The following is a 13787-nucleotide window of genomic DNA, read 5'->3' on the forward strand; positions in this document are numbered from 1 at the left end:
CCTGGAGTCAGGAGGACCTGAGTTCAAATCCAGCCTCAAACACTTAACACTAGCCATGTGACCTTGAGCAAGTCACTTAGCCCCAATTGCCCTGCCCTCCCCCCTCCAAAAAAAAGAGGAAAAAAAATAAAGTTAGCAAACTGTGTCCCCCAAATAATATTTTGCCTACCACCAGCTTGTTTTTCTTCCTGATAAACACCCAAAGCAATATTTTGTCCTGACCCCTGATGTGGAACTTGACTAGCCCCAGGGAGGTCATTCAAAATCAGAGTATAAGAAACCCATTCTCAGAAAAGCATTTTAGAACAGTGGGGACCCATCTTCCTGCTGGAGCTCCCCTTCCTGATAAATCAAACTGAGCTTCTGTGTTCTCCAGTGTAGCATTGCCTTTACATGAGTTACATCCTATGTTGGAGTGTATGCCTAAGTTGTTTGGTGGATCCCCTTGTCTCCCCTTCCCTTTCTTCCCCATTGCTTGCAATAAACCTTTGCATTGACTGATTCCCATTGTTTTACCATTATTTACCATTCCCATTATTCTCAGTACCAGAACTCAGTAAGGGGTTGTTTTCCCCAATATCTCTGGATGGCCCATGGATCTTTCCAGAGGCATAAACTAGGCACCCAGACAATGACTTAACCTATTGACAGCCACATCTACACTGGAGGAAGAGGGCACTGTGATCCTAGTTGTGGAAAGTCAGGGTCAATCGGGAAAACATACATCCTCCCTGGTGGGATCCCCTTGTGCCAGAAGCCTGTCACAAAACATGACCCCATGTAACAGCAAGCACCCTAGCATACCTAGGATGGTTGCTAGCCCAGGTTCTTTTATCTTCTTTTCTAAAGGAAAGCAACTCAAAGGAGTGTTAACAATCTTACTTTAATCAAACTTGTATATGTCTGTGTGTGTACATATATATATATATATATCATTCACTTAGGTCAGAGAAAAAAATCAGCACCCTGAACTTCAGAGAATACAAACAGAAGTTACAAGCAGACAAAAAATACAGAGAAAATAACACAATTCAACAAACCAACAGACAGGGCTTCTAGGTGTCTGACCATCACATACATATAGTGTTAGTTACCACAGAGAGAAGCACAGACATCTGGGATTTCAAAGCCAGGGGGTTCAATGGCTACCCAGAGTCTCATCTGACCAAATCATACAACTCTTCCCAAAGTGAGCCCCAAAGCAAAACCTCACCTCAGAGTATATATAGCCTTCTCCAGGGTCAGAGAACATCACAACCTCATGACTCACTGCCTAATTACAAAGTAACAAAAGGTGGTTCTTCCTGAAAAACAAGCCTCCCTAAACAAGCTTCTCTTGCTGTGCTCCAAGTGAGGCCCATTGAGGGGCAGGGAAGATCTTCAAATTCCCTTACCATCACACCCCATCCACAAGCATGCCTCTTCCCCTTGGAGACCATTCCTCCCAGCTCTTCTCCCCCTCCCCCAGCCAAGTAACATCAGCCCCTCAGCAGTAAGGAAACTTGTTGTTATCTTCTGGATGTACTTCTATGACCACACCTCAGGTGAATTCCCCTCCTCCTTCCCTCCCTTCCTTTTCAGGCTACTCCTCAGCAAGGATGCTGATGGACAGAGGAAGAATCAAAGACATCTTCATTGTTCTCTAAATGTTTCCAGTCTGGCACAAGGCAAGAAGAAAACAGACAAAGCCATCAGAGGGCAATGCCAGACACGTGATAGCCTGGGATAGGGGACAGAACACAAAATTTGGAACAATAAGACCTGGGTTCAATTTCCTATATTGACACTTATTAGCTGTGTGCCCTTGGGCAAACGACTTCCCATCTTTGGGCCTTATATAATGAAGAGATCAGACAAAGCATCCCATTAACTCCTCTGATCTTTGCTAAGGGTCAAAATTACCGGACAGAGAAAGATTCTAGGCAGCTTTTCCCAGACTCTGCTTGGAACCCGGACTATTCCATGTGATGTAAATAATGGTTCAGGTAGGAAATGTCAATTCTAAAGATATTTTTCCCTTGTATTAAAAATAATGATTATATGCAGCAATATTTTGGTTTAAAAGAGGCTAAATTTCCTCAGTAAAATATATGGACCATTTCATTGTCTAATGTAGACTGTAGGTTGTCTTAGTCATCTGTGGAAAACTCTGCAATGAACCATTGTACCAGGTCTCAGATATATTTTCCACAGGCACTTGGGGATCTGGCTGATTACAGATGTAAACAGCTGAAAAATGTACCCAATGTTCCAGTCCCACTCTGTCCCAGGTGTTATTCAATACGCTAGGAAACCCAGGCGATGGTAGGATCTGTGAAAGGCAGCACAGGGGAGATAGAACACAACACAATACCTGGAGTCAGGAAGACCTACTTGGGTTCAAACCTGCCTAATTCACCTTAGCTGGAGGACCTAGGGTTAATTACTTAAGCTCTCTCAGTCTCTGGTGGTATAGGCTGAATACAGAGCTGGACTCAGAGTTAGGAAGACCTGAGCTCAGGTCTTGCCTCTGACTATATCACCCTGGGCAAGTCACTGAACCTTTTAGAGTCCCCAGGGGGCCCTCTAAAACTCTGAGACAAAAGAGTTGTTGAGTGGTGAGGGAATTTCCTCACTAGGAGTCCCTTGTACCAATGAAATCACAGGTTTGGAACAAAATGCACATGATATAACCTACCTCACAGGGCTGCTGTGAGGATAACCCATGATGATGTGTGTAAAGTACATTACAGACCTCTGATACGTAAATGTCCATTATTAATATTAGCATTATTAGTTCCATTTCAAGCTCAAAAGTGTAACCTTGGGCAAGTCGATTCCCTATCTGGACCTTTTCTCACCTCCAAAATAAGAGAACTGTACTAGAATGCTCTCTAACGCCGCTCCCACCTATGACTATAGCTGTAAGTTATACACCTACATGACTACAATCTATATAAAGCTGTGGTCAGACACCTTTTGGAGTAAAGAGAGCGGTGTAATGCTTTGTGTGCACACTAGGGGGAGGTGTGGTGCAATAATATTCCCTTGTGTTTCAATGGGACCCTACTCCCAGCCTGGCTTTCTAAAGTGAGCCAGGCTCAGAGAGCCCTGGGGTCAAGGAGTGACCCAGGTGCAGATGAGTCCTGGCAGCATCGGCCGCAGATGCTGCCCCTGCCTGCTCACCAGCCACAGGCACAGAGGGCCAGGAAGAGAAAGTCCTTGGCACCATCGGATGGCTGGTGGCAGAAGCCAACACGGTCTTCTTGGAACTCCACCAGTTAAAAGGGGGGCCTCTTGAGAACAGGGACAGTCTTGCTTTCCCATTTGTATCCCCAGCTCTCAGCACAGTACTTGACACACCGTGAGAATTTAATAAATGCTTTCTCATTGCCTACTGGAGGCTCAGCTCTCATTCCATTCACAAGGCTAAGATTACCCTATGCAAAGGAACAGAGCAGCTTCAAGCCTAAGTCCCATGATCCAGTTCAGGGTGGACCATGCAAGAGGCTCCGCTCCCTGCCTCCATCCCTCTCCCAGCCCAGTGAGGACCTGGGACAGACCTTGGAGCAGACCCATGCTTCACATGGTGGCCCACGGCTTTCAGACCATTAGAGAGATCAAGGTGAGCCAGGGTGCTTTATAGAATCAAGAAATTAGAGGAAACAAGAAAACTCAGCACTAAACAGTGCAAAGACCCCCTGGCCCTGGAGTCAAGAGGGCTTGGGTTCAAATCCCGCCTCCAGTGCTCATTCACTGCCTCCCCTTCCAAGGTTTCCTCATCTCTGAGGTCCCATCCTGCTCCAGGTCTGTGACCACCATCCCATGAAGGAAGCTTTGTCTTTAATAGGACCTCCTGAGCACCTTCCTTCTTCCCTTGGATAGGCCAAAGTCTCAGACAATCAGAAATCACAGACCCCAAGAGTCCAGAGAACAATCCATTGCTTGTGAGGGTGGAAGCCTGTTGAGTTGAGGCAAACAAGGCTGAACCCAATGACTGAAGGGAGGGACTGGGCCGTGGTATCTGCCTAGACTAGGGCATGGTCTGAGTCCAATGGACTCAGGTGAATTATATACTGACAGAGCTTTTGTGGGCTTGGATTCATACTGGGGTGGTAACCTTACCCTATCCTTTTCAGAGGGTTAAAGGGTGGTGTCCAGGTTCTCATACCATGCCCTTGACTTCCAATGACTTCAGTGGTCAAGAGCCCTTCCCCCACCTCCCAGAGCAGGGTCATTCTGCAGGTCATACTAGTTTACATCACCTTTCTCTGAGTCATCACAGTTATTCCCAGATCACAAAACCCTAGAGCTGTTATCATGCCTGGAGTGTTATGGGACACCTAGAGAAGGGCTCTGGACCAGAAGGGGTTAATTACAATACTGCTGAGTCAGCAGGAACCTGCCCATTTCTGCTGGGGTTAGTAGGAGGAAGCCTCACCTGGCCTCTGTGACAGCACTGAGCTAGATTTTCCCTCCTCCTCATCCCAGCAGTGAGAGCCAGGACACAAAATGGTTTCCCCACAGAGATCAGGTGTCAGGGTGCTCAGGCCTCCCAGAGAGAGAGCAAAGGGGCCAGAAGGGCAGCCTGGGTGAGACCCTCCTGAATGTGACTAGGTGGGCCCAGGACAGACAAGGAACAGGAAGTGGTGCAGAGGACAGGTGATGGGGAAGACTGGGGGGAGGGGAGGACCGGGAGGAGAAGATAAAGCTAAAATCTGCCTGTCTGTACCTTTCATCCACCAGTCCTCCTTCTGCCTCCAGGGCCAAGTGACCACCTCTCTTCCATGGGAAGGCTCTTTATGAAGCTCACTGTCTGTCTTCTCTTTTCCCTACAAAACAGTTCCATTTTTGTTTTTGTTTTTTCAATTCGGCGCCTTCCACAATGCCCCAGCACACAGTGGGTGCTTAATTATTGCTTTTTCACTGATAGGTTGACAATCCCATGTCCCCACAATGCTTTCCCTATGTCATGTGCCAATGCTTCAATGGGGTCCTCAGACATGGTGCTCAGAAACAAGCCTGATTCTCCAGTGAGCTCTTTTACCACCCTCATTCAGGTCCCTCATTCCCCACCCTTGCCTATGATAGGGTGCTTGGGATCTATGTTTATAAAATCTATTTGTAAACTCAATTTGTAATACCAATTTGTAACATCAGTAATGATGGGGTGCTTGGGATCTATATTTGTAACATCAGTCTGTAAAACTTTGTAACATCAATTTGTAAAACCAGTCTGTAAAATCACGTTTCCCTTTCCCATCCTCAGACTCTGCCTAGGCCACAACTTGTGACTCCTTTGTCCTAGCCTAATCTCCTCATGTCTCCTCCAGTCTGGCCCAAATCTCATCTCCAAGTTAAACTCCTCAAACTTTTATCTATTCCCTGAAGTCACAAGTTAACCTTGGTTCCCTTACATCCATCCTGTCGGCCCTGACAATGGCAGCCCCTACCCTTTAAAAGTAAAAGCCTGGGCCCCCTTTCACTTGTAAAAAGTCCCCTAAGGACTCTTGCCCACTTCTGTAAAAGCATAAAATAAACTTTTCAACTCCGACTCCAAGTAAGGCTGAGCTGAATTCTTTCCAGACAGGTTCTGGTCTTAAGATTAGATCAGAGTCCCTGCTGAACCTATTGGGAGCCATCCCTCATCACCTAGACTACTCTGACTTCTTCCTTTTTAAATTTCTCTCTTTCTCAACCCTTTCTCTAGACATCACCCCTCAAAAAGCTTCTAAAGCATGGGTCCCTGCTTCAAAACCTTCCATGCCAAAAAGAGGATGGCCTCCTTAAAGAAGGTAGGAGTGAAAGAAGCCAGAATGGGAGAGGCTTCTGAGTGATGTGAGGAGAGGAGGGATGAGGAAGAGGAGGAGGGGAGGTGGAGAGGAGGGGGAGGGGGAGGAGGGGAGAAGAGGCAGTTCACTGTGAATGGCCTCAATTTCTTCATGAGACAAAGGGTCTAAGCTGAGGGGGGGAACCTTGGGAGTTCTGAGGAGGGCCACAAGATAATTCAGAAAATTGGCTTATTTAGTGTGAAGTTATTTGTAGAACCTATATGGGATTACACCGAGAAAATTTGGAATTCAAGAGATTGTGGAACTGAATGTCGTAAACTAAAAATAAATAAATAATTTTTAAAAATTGACTTGTGATCGGGACAGTAATAACAACAGATGGCACAGTGGATAGAACATCTGGGCCTGGAGTCAGGAAGACATGAGTTCAAATGCAGCCTCATATACTCACTAGCTGTATGACCCTGGGCAAACCTGTTTGCCTCAGTTTCCTCATCTGTAAAATGGGGTTGATAATAGTACCTACCTCCCAGGGTTATTGTAAGAGTGAAATGACATAATGATTGTAAAGCCCTTCTTGTAGTGCCTGGTCCATAGTAAGTGTTATATAAATGTTAACTATCATTATTGTTGTTGCCTTGTTGTTATTAGTATGTGATCTACCCATCACCCTAGTGAGTTAGGTTCTAGTTGTTATTCCCATTTTGCAGATGAGGGAACTGAGTCTGAAAACTGATTAAATGACTTGCCCAAGGACACACACCTACTAAACAGGATCTGGGCAGTTTTGATCGTCTAATACCTCTTCTCTCCCATACTCAGCCTCCCAAGACACTGAACAAGCTCACCTGATTCATTTCAACCCCTTTGACGTCGCTATCTACATAGCATTCATTTACTTTGGTTCTACAGTTGTCTTGTGTAAGTCTTATTTCCCCAAACAGATTTGTGAGCTTCCCTACAAGGAAAAAAAAAGAATCACCACCAGAAAGCAATAAGAATAGAATCATGTGAACTTAAAATGGCCAAGCTTGACCCGAATAAGAGATGTGAGAAGTTATTTCCCCCTCTACTCCAAGCCCTTCACAAAGTCGAGGATCCAGGAATGTGGATGTAAAAGTGAAATATTTTTTTTCTGTTGTCTTGGTTTTGTGATTTTTTTCCCTCTTCTTTAAAAAAAATATTATTAGAATCAGAAGGACATGAGTTCAAATCCAGCCTCAGACACTAGCTTTTACCCTGGGCAACTCACTTAACCACAACTGCCTCCTGCCCCCACCAAAAAACAACAACAACAACAACAAAAGATTATTATTATTATTATTATTAGGAACAGCTTTCTGAGAGAGAGGATTCAGGGGGGAAATGCTGATGATGTAAAAACAAAAGATCAATAAATTTTTGTTGTTCAATCTTCTGAGCATCAGAAGCAGCAATGAAACTAGCATCATAGGGGTAGGTATGGCATACAACCTGTAGTCATGAAGAAGGAAAATGGAAAGTCCTATCAGTCAACAAAAATGGATGAAGCGCCTCCTGTGTGCCTTAGCACACATTGTGCTAAGTGTGATGGATCCAAAGAAAGTCAAAAGCAGTCCCTGCCCTCAGCTCACACTCTTAGCATGTTCCTTAGACATGAAAACCAGGAGTAGGCAAGTTGGTTGTGAGGTTCAAAAAGTCTGAGAGTGATTCCAGGTAATAATTCGTTTATTAATAGTGCTAATATTTTATCAGTAAAAGGGTCAGTGATAGTCTGAAACACCAAAGACCCCTCCGGGCAGTGAAGTTGCAGTTTATAAGCCCTTGGAAGAGTGGGTGTTCCTGAGAGAATCAATCAACTCTGATTGGTTAACAATTACTGAGAGGTGCTTTACACAGAGAAGTGGGCTCCCTCCCACCTGGGGCTGGGAGAGTGACATCTGGTTACTCAGGCACAAAGAAACTATCTCTACTTGCAGACAACCTCCAGCCTTGGGCAATCCAGATAAAGGATCTATCTCCACCCAAACCTGCTTGAGTGGAATACTATGGGCAGGAATACACCTTAGATTAGATTCCGACCAGTTTGATGAAAAAGTTATTTCAACCTTCAGAGACTGAGTTTGGAAATGAGGACTTTAGAAAAAGGAGGAACTCTGGATCTCCCCAAATCATTGGTTAATAATCAGTTCTCTCAGCAGGAGGGTGGAAATGTGTGCTAGAGCATAAGGTATAATTATCCAGGAGATATGGGTTGGATGGAGACTATGAAGGACCTTCCAAACAGAAGAATTTACATTTGATCCTAGATGTCATAAGGCACCATTGGAGTTTCTTGAACTCTTGAGCGATTATAGTGGGGGATTCAAATCTGTACTTTTGGGAATATTGCTTTGGTAGCTTTTTGAAGGATGGACTGGAGCAGAAAAGATAGAGGGAGACCAATTAGGTTATTGTAATAATGTGGGCAAAAGGTGACACAAGTCTGAAATGAGGAGCTATGTCTATGGGCATGAGGCAGGTGGTACAGGTGGGCAACAAACTGGCACTGAAGAGGGTCATCATAAATGATGAGGTATAGGGTTAGGGGTGCTCGAGACCCAAAAATACCAACATGCCGGGTCCTGCCAAATGAATTCGACTCAAGTCTTCTTTCAGCCAAAGAAAAGCAAAGTTTATTAAAAGTTTGACATATTGGGTAGACTCTTAGGGAGCCTCAGTATCAGTAAGGCTTGTATTGGACACAGAGCAAGTCTGTGCTAGAAAATCCTATGACAGTTACACACATGGAAGCAAGATGGGGTCCTATATACAGAAAGGTTGTGGGAGGAATCTAAGGGTGTCTAGAGGAGGAGTTTGAGGAAAGTCTTTAGAAGGAGTCAATGAGGTCAGACACCAGTAATGAATTTGGGGAGGGTCTTCAGGAGGAGTCAACGAGGTCAGACTCCAGAAAATGAGTGATTATAGGGTGGGAAGTTGCTGGAGGCTACCTGGAGAAGACAGACAATGGTGGTCTAGACCAGTTCAAGGGTGCAACAGTTGATTTGGGTATAGATATTTTGATAGACTCAATGGTGGGAAGTAGATGGACAATGGAGGGCCAAGCTAATAACAAAGGTTTGGGCAGAGCCACAGTGAAAGGCTTATGGCCTCATGCAAATGCCTTACCTGGAAAGATTCAAGGAGAGCTTGGGGGGGGGGGGGTTCCCAGAACCTGTACCTCATCAGCACCTCATTTGAAAAGGAGCCTGGCAGGATTGTTTTCTGGGTCTTCAGTCGCTGTGACTACTGGTGAAGCTGGGACTACAGCACCTTTGGGGACAGTTGCCCACTCACATCTTCATCAGAGTTGTTGCCACAGACCATGGCTTCAGGGGTGGGACTAGAAGCAAGGCTGGTGCTTTGAGGACTTGGATTTATCTGTCTGTCATTGGTCAACAGTTGGTCACTACAGGAATATTTGGCTTTTTCTCTACAAAGAGGTCTTGGGAACAGAATCCTTTGCTGCTTCCACTTGGGTCTGAGGGTAAATGATAGTCAAGTTGGTGGCACTGATTTAACTCACCTAACACATGCTGTCTGTCCCCTGTCTCTCTTAAGACATTTTGCTGCTCCAGGAAAGACTGGCTGACTTTCCTTCACTTTTGGTGGAAGTTGGCCAGCAGATGTGGAACACCACAGTCTCTAAAGAGCTGAAAATGAATATCACACAGAAGACAGAGAAGAGGTGCAAGGCACACAAGTGTGGAGTGAACAAGTTGTAGCATATATCCAACAAGGAACTTGAAAGAACAGCAGTAAAGGATGTCACCGAGGGATTGTAGAAGAACAGTGACGGGGACAACTAGAAGGCTCCACTGGTCCCCTCATGACATCAAGAGAAATCAAAGAAGGCCTCCAGCCTATTGGGTGGTGAACTTTTGGGAGAACATGGACAAAAGCACAGACAGGTATGGATGGATAGGTTGCCATCTGTAACACTAGAAGGAGATCTCCCTAATCAATAAGATCATAGAACCATCTGTGCCTTGAAATAATGGGAATAGGGGGAAGTAAATGGACTCCATAGGTTTTGCAGTGGTAGAATAAACAAGACTAGGCAACTGATTGAGTGAGGGGGGACAGAGGAAAGAGGAATGAGAATGAAAAGCAGATGATCCCTCCTAGGTTGGTTGTGAACCTGAATGACTAGAAGAAAGGCTGTGCCTTTATCAGAAATACAAAAGGCAGGTTATCAGGGTGAGGGAGTTTAGAGGGAAAAAAAAAACGAGTTCTGCTTTGGATATGTTGAGTTTGATCTTCCAGTGAGATGTCCAGAGATGCCTAGCTGACAGGTGGTGGTGTGAGACTGGAGCTCAGCAGAAAGATGAAGACTGGAGGCATCGAATTAGGAGTCATTTAGAGATATGAGAACTAAATATGAAGCAACAAGCATTTATTAAGCACCTACTGTGGGCCAGAATCTATGCTAGGTGCTGGGATACAAAGATAGAATGAAACAGTCCTTTTCCCAGAGGGAAGAGTAGGAAGGAGTGATGAAGTATGGGCTCTGAGAGCCCCCTTGATCTCTCCTTGAGTCCTTGAGGTATAGGCTCTGGGAACCTCCCTTGGACTCTGATTAAATTGTTTCATTTAATGAGACATTTTCATAAGGGTATAAGCCTTATGTTGTGGCTGGGCCCAGACCTCTAGCCTAGTTAGTAACTACTAACTACTAACTCTAGCCTAGTTACTAGCCTAGCCCTCCACTGTTCATCTACTTTCCACCCAAACTGGCCTATCCCACCATTGTCTGTGGTCTCCAAGTGGCCTCCCATCCTTAATCACTCATTGACCTCATTAACTCCTCCTGAAGACCCTCCCCAAACTCCTCCGCTAGAAGACCGCTAGATTCCTCCCACAGCCTTCTGTATATAAGACCCCATCCTGTCTTCATGTTTGTGAGAGTGCCGTAGAATCATCCAGCACAGATTTACTCTGTGTCTAATACAAGCAAACTTTTAATAAATGTTACTTTTCTTTGGCTGAGAAGACGAGTCAAATTCTTTCGGCAGGACTTGGCGTATTGATATTTTGGTGTCTCCAGAGCAACCCTAACCCTCTTTATGGGTGATATCTTCATTTTTATGGTTCCCTGACCAGGAAATAGAACCCAAGCTTCAGCGGTGAAACCGCCAAATCCTAACCACTAGACAGAGCCCTGTTGTACATCACTCATAGGTGACAGCCAGATAGTAGTCTAGCAGTAATAACAGCTTGCATTATATAGCACTTACTATGTGCCAAGTACTTATAAATATGATATCATTTGGGATTTGATCTCACCACAACCCTGAGAGATAGGTACTATTATTTTCTCCATTTTTACACTTAAGGAAACTGAGGCAAATAGGAGTTATGTGACTTGTCCAAGATCACAGAACTAGTACGTATTTGAGACCAAATTTGAACTCAAGTCTTCTTGATTCCAGGACAGTGCTACCCATTGTGCCACCTAATCACCTTGCAAAGAAAACTGAGGATTGGCCAGAGAAGTGGAGGAAGATCATGAAAACGCTGGGAAGAGCATCCAGAATGAGGGAGAAGCCAACAGTGGAGAACACTGGGGTGGTAGGATCAAGTGAAGGGCTTCTACGACGGGCATGTTTTTAAGTAATGGAGATTGAGCCAATATTTAACTTAGGAGAGACTGAAAAGTAGGGAGGGAAGGAGAGAGAGAGAGGAAGATCAGAAGCACCTGTTTTCAGAGGCGATGAGAAGGTGGGGGTCAGGAGTACAAGTTCAAGGCCGTGGTGAGAAGAATGACCTTCCTCTGAGATTGGAAGAGAGGATGGGGAAGAGGTGAGATGATCTTGAGAAGGGTTGAGGTTATAGATGTGAGAGGAGAAAGGGGCTTGTGCTTGGTGAAGGCTCTGGGAATCCCCTTGAACTCTCCTTGAGTCCTTGAGGTACAGGCTCTGGGAATCCCCTTGAACTCTGATGAAATCATCCCATTTGATGAGGCATTTACACAAGGCCATAAGCCTAACATTGTGGCTGGGCCCAAACCTCTGTTACTAGACTTCCCACCCTTGAGCCTATCAAAATATCCATCCACCCTTGAACTGGCCTAGCCCACCATTGTCTGTAGTCTCCAGGTAGCCTCAGCAACTTACCCCCCTTAATCACTCATTGACCTCATTAACTCCTCCTGAAGACCCTCCCCAAACTCCTCCTCTAGACCACCCCTAGATTCCTCCCACAACCTTTCTGTATATAAGATCCCATCTTCCCTCCGTGTGTGAGAGCGCCATAGAATTGATGGGGTACCTGGGGTCAAATCAATTTGTAAAACCAGTTTGTACAATTATAACTGCAATTTGTATTGTAAAATTGTAATCTGTAAAATCCCTCTCCCAGCCTCAAACTCTGCCCCTTCCCCCTATCTTCACTCTGCCTAGGCAACAACTTGTGACTCCTTTGTTCTTACTTAATCTCTTCATGTATCCTCCGGTCTGGCCCAAATACTCCTTTGTCCTTGCCTCATGTCTCCTCAGGTCTGGCCCAAATTTCATCTAAACTATCTGTGCACTAAAGTCACAAGTTCCTCTCAGTCAGCTCTAACCTTTATCTATGCACTGAGGTCCCTTTGCTCCATCCAGTCAGCCCTGACAATGGCAGCCCTACCCTTTAAAAGTAAAAGCATGTACCCCTCTCACTAGAAGGTCCCCTAAAGGACTCTTGCCCACTTCTCATAGAAGCGTAACAATAAACTTCTACAACTCTCACTCCAATTAAGCCTGAGACCTTGAATTCTTTCCAGACGCTATTGCAGGTTTTCTGGTCTTGGATGAGATCAGAGTTCCTACTGAACCTCTTGGGAGCTATCCCTCATCAGTATCACAAAAAGCACAGACTCACTAGGAACCTCACCCACCCAAACCCTGTGTCTTAATAAACTGGCTACTTGGACTGAAAGAAGGCTTGAGTAGTCTAATTCTTTCGAGGCAGACCCCTGCCCTGTACCCTAGCATTTCAGGGGTCCTAGCAACCCTAGACTGCAACATATTTCACTCCCCAATATGAGCTGTCTCTCCCAATTAGAAAGCAAGCTCGTGGAGGGGAGCAGCTGTCTGTACTCCTGGTATTTGCCTTCCCTAGTGCTTAACGCATAATGGGCTTTGAATAAATGCTTCTTCAATCAATCAAAAGTAGACAACAAAGAAAATGGAAAAGTTTAACTCCCAATTTAGAAGGGAGGAATTGGAAAACCATCCTTTTTCATGCAGGGACCTTGGAAGTGGGAACCTTTCCCTCTTTCCAGGCAGCACTCCCCTCAGGCCTGGGCTTCCAGAGAAGTCATAAAATGTTTAAACTGCAGGAAACTTCTGAGGTCAGCCAGTTCCTGGGGCAGACAAGTGGGAGCTTTATCACTGAGCTCTTTAAACCAAAATAAAGGTATGAGTCTGAACTTGTTGAGTGACTCATCTCATCAATGCATTGGGAACTCCACCTCTGAAGTTTTCACCCATCAGCCCAGCCCAAGCACAGATTCCAGGTCTGAGTGCCCTGGGTGGGCCTTTTCCTCCTAATCTCGGGCTGTAGTCCCATCCAGTTTTACCTCCCCTTAATCCCCTCCACCAGAGGTGGCTCTGAACTAAGCTTCCCTACTTTTTTAATCTTTCCTCTGACTTGCAGCTCATCCCCTCAAGGCTGGGCTGTCCCTGCCTTCCAGAAGGTGACAAATGGGGAATTTGATCAATTCTTTGATGAGTTAAGAGTTCTTTCATCAGTCCCCTCCCTTCTTTCCTAAAGCTAAATCTAGGGTTTGGTATCTTTTGGTGATGATAGTCTTCACCAAGAGAAAATCATTTCTTTCATCCCTTCCTGTTCTCCTAGTCTATCTCCTATGTTCTTGCCTCACTTTCCTTCAAAGTGTGGACCTTAAAGTTAATCAATTCAACTGTATACAGTCCTTCATTCTAGAATGATTCCAGTCCCCACATCACCCCCATTCACATCCTGATAGTCCCCCACCTTAGATAACACTACCATTTT

At 45.2% G+C, this 13787-nt stretch overlaps 2 long non-coding RNA genes across 3 annotated transcripts in view; one reads left to right on the top strand and one right to left on the bottom strand.

The window, feature by feature from the left end:
- The window catches only part of LOC138148722 (uncharacterized), a 16930-nt gene extending 9390 nt beyond the window's left edge, over positions 1 to 7540 (bottom strand). The window contains exons 1-3 of one of the 2 annotated variants that reach the window (XR_011165133.1): positions 7245 to 7540; positions 6671 to 6729; positions 4712 to 4811 (exon numbers count right to left, since the gene is read on the bottom strand). This is a non-coding gene — a long non-coding RNA (uncharacterized lncRNA). Of the gene's footprint in view, positions 1 to 4711; positions 4812 to 6619; positions 6730 to 7244 lie in introns of both variants that reach the window. The other variant, XR_011165134.1, reaches the window with a different exon arrangement.
- Positions 7541 to 7992: 452 nt separating this feature from the next.
- LOC138148591 (uncharacterized) lies at positions 7993 to 12710 on the top strand. The gene is made up of 2 exons (XR_011165097.1): positions 7993 to 9700; positions 11222 to 12710. It is a non-coding gene; the product is annotated as an uncharacterized lncRNA (long non-coding RNA).
- Positions 12711 to 13787: the final 1077 nt, after the last annotated feature.

The sequence above is a fragment of the Petaurus breviceps genome, unplaced genomic scaffold (assembly GCF_028583685.1).
Source record: "Petaurus breviceps papuanus isolate PSGF00001 unplaced genomic scaffold, PetGlider_PUasm1.0 90825, whole genome shotgun sequence".
Classification (NCBI taxonomy): Eukaryota; Metazoa; Chordata; class Mammalia; order Diprotodontia; family Petauridae; genus Petaurus; species Petaurus breviceps.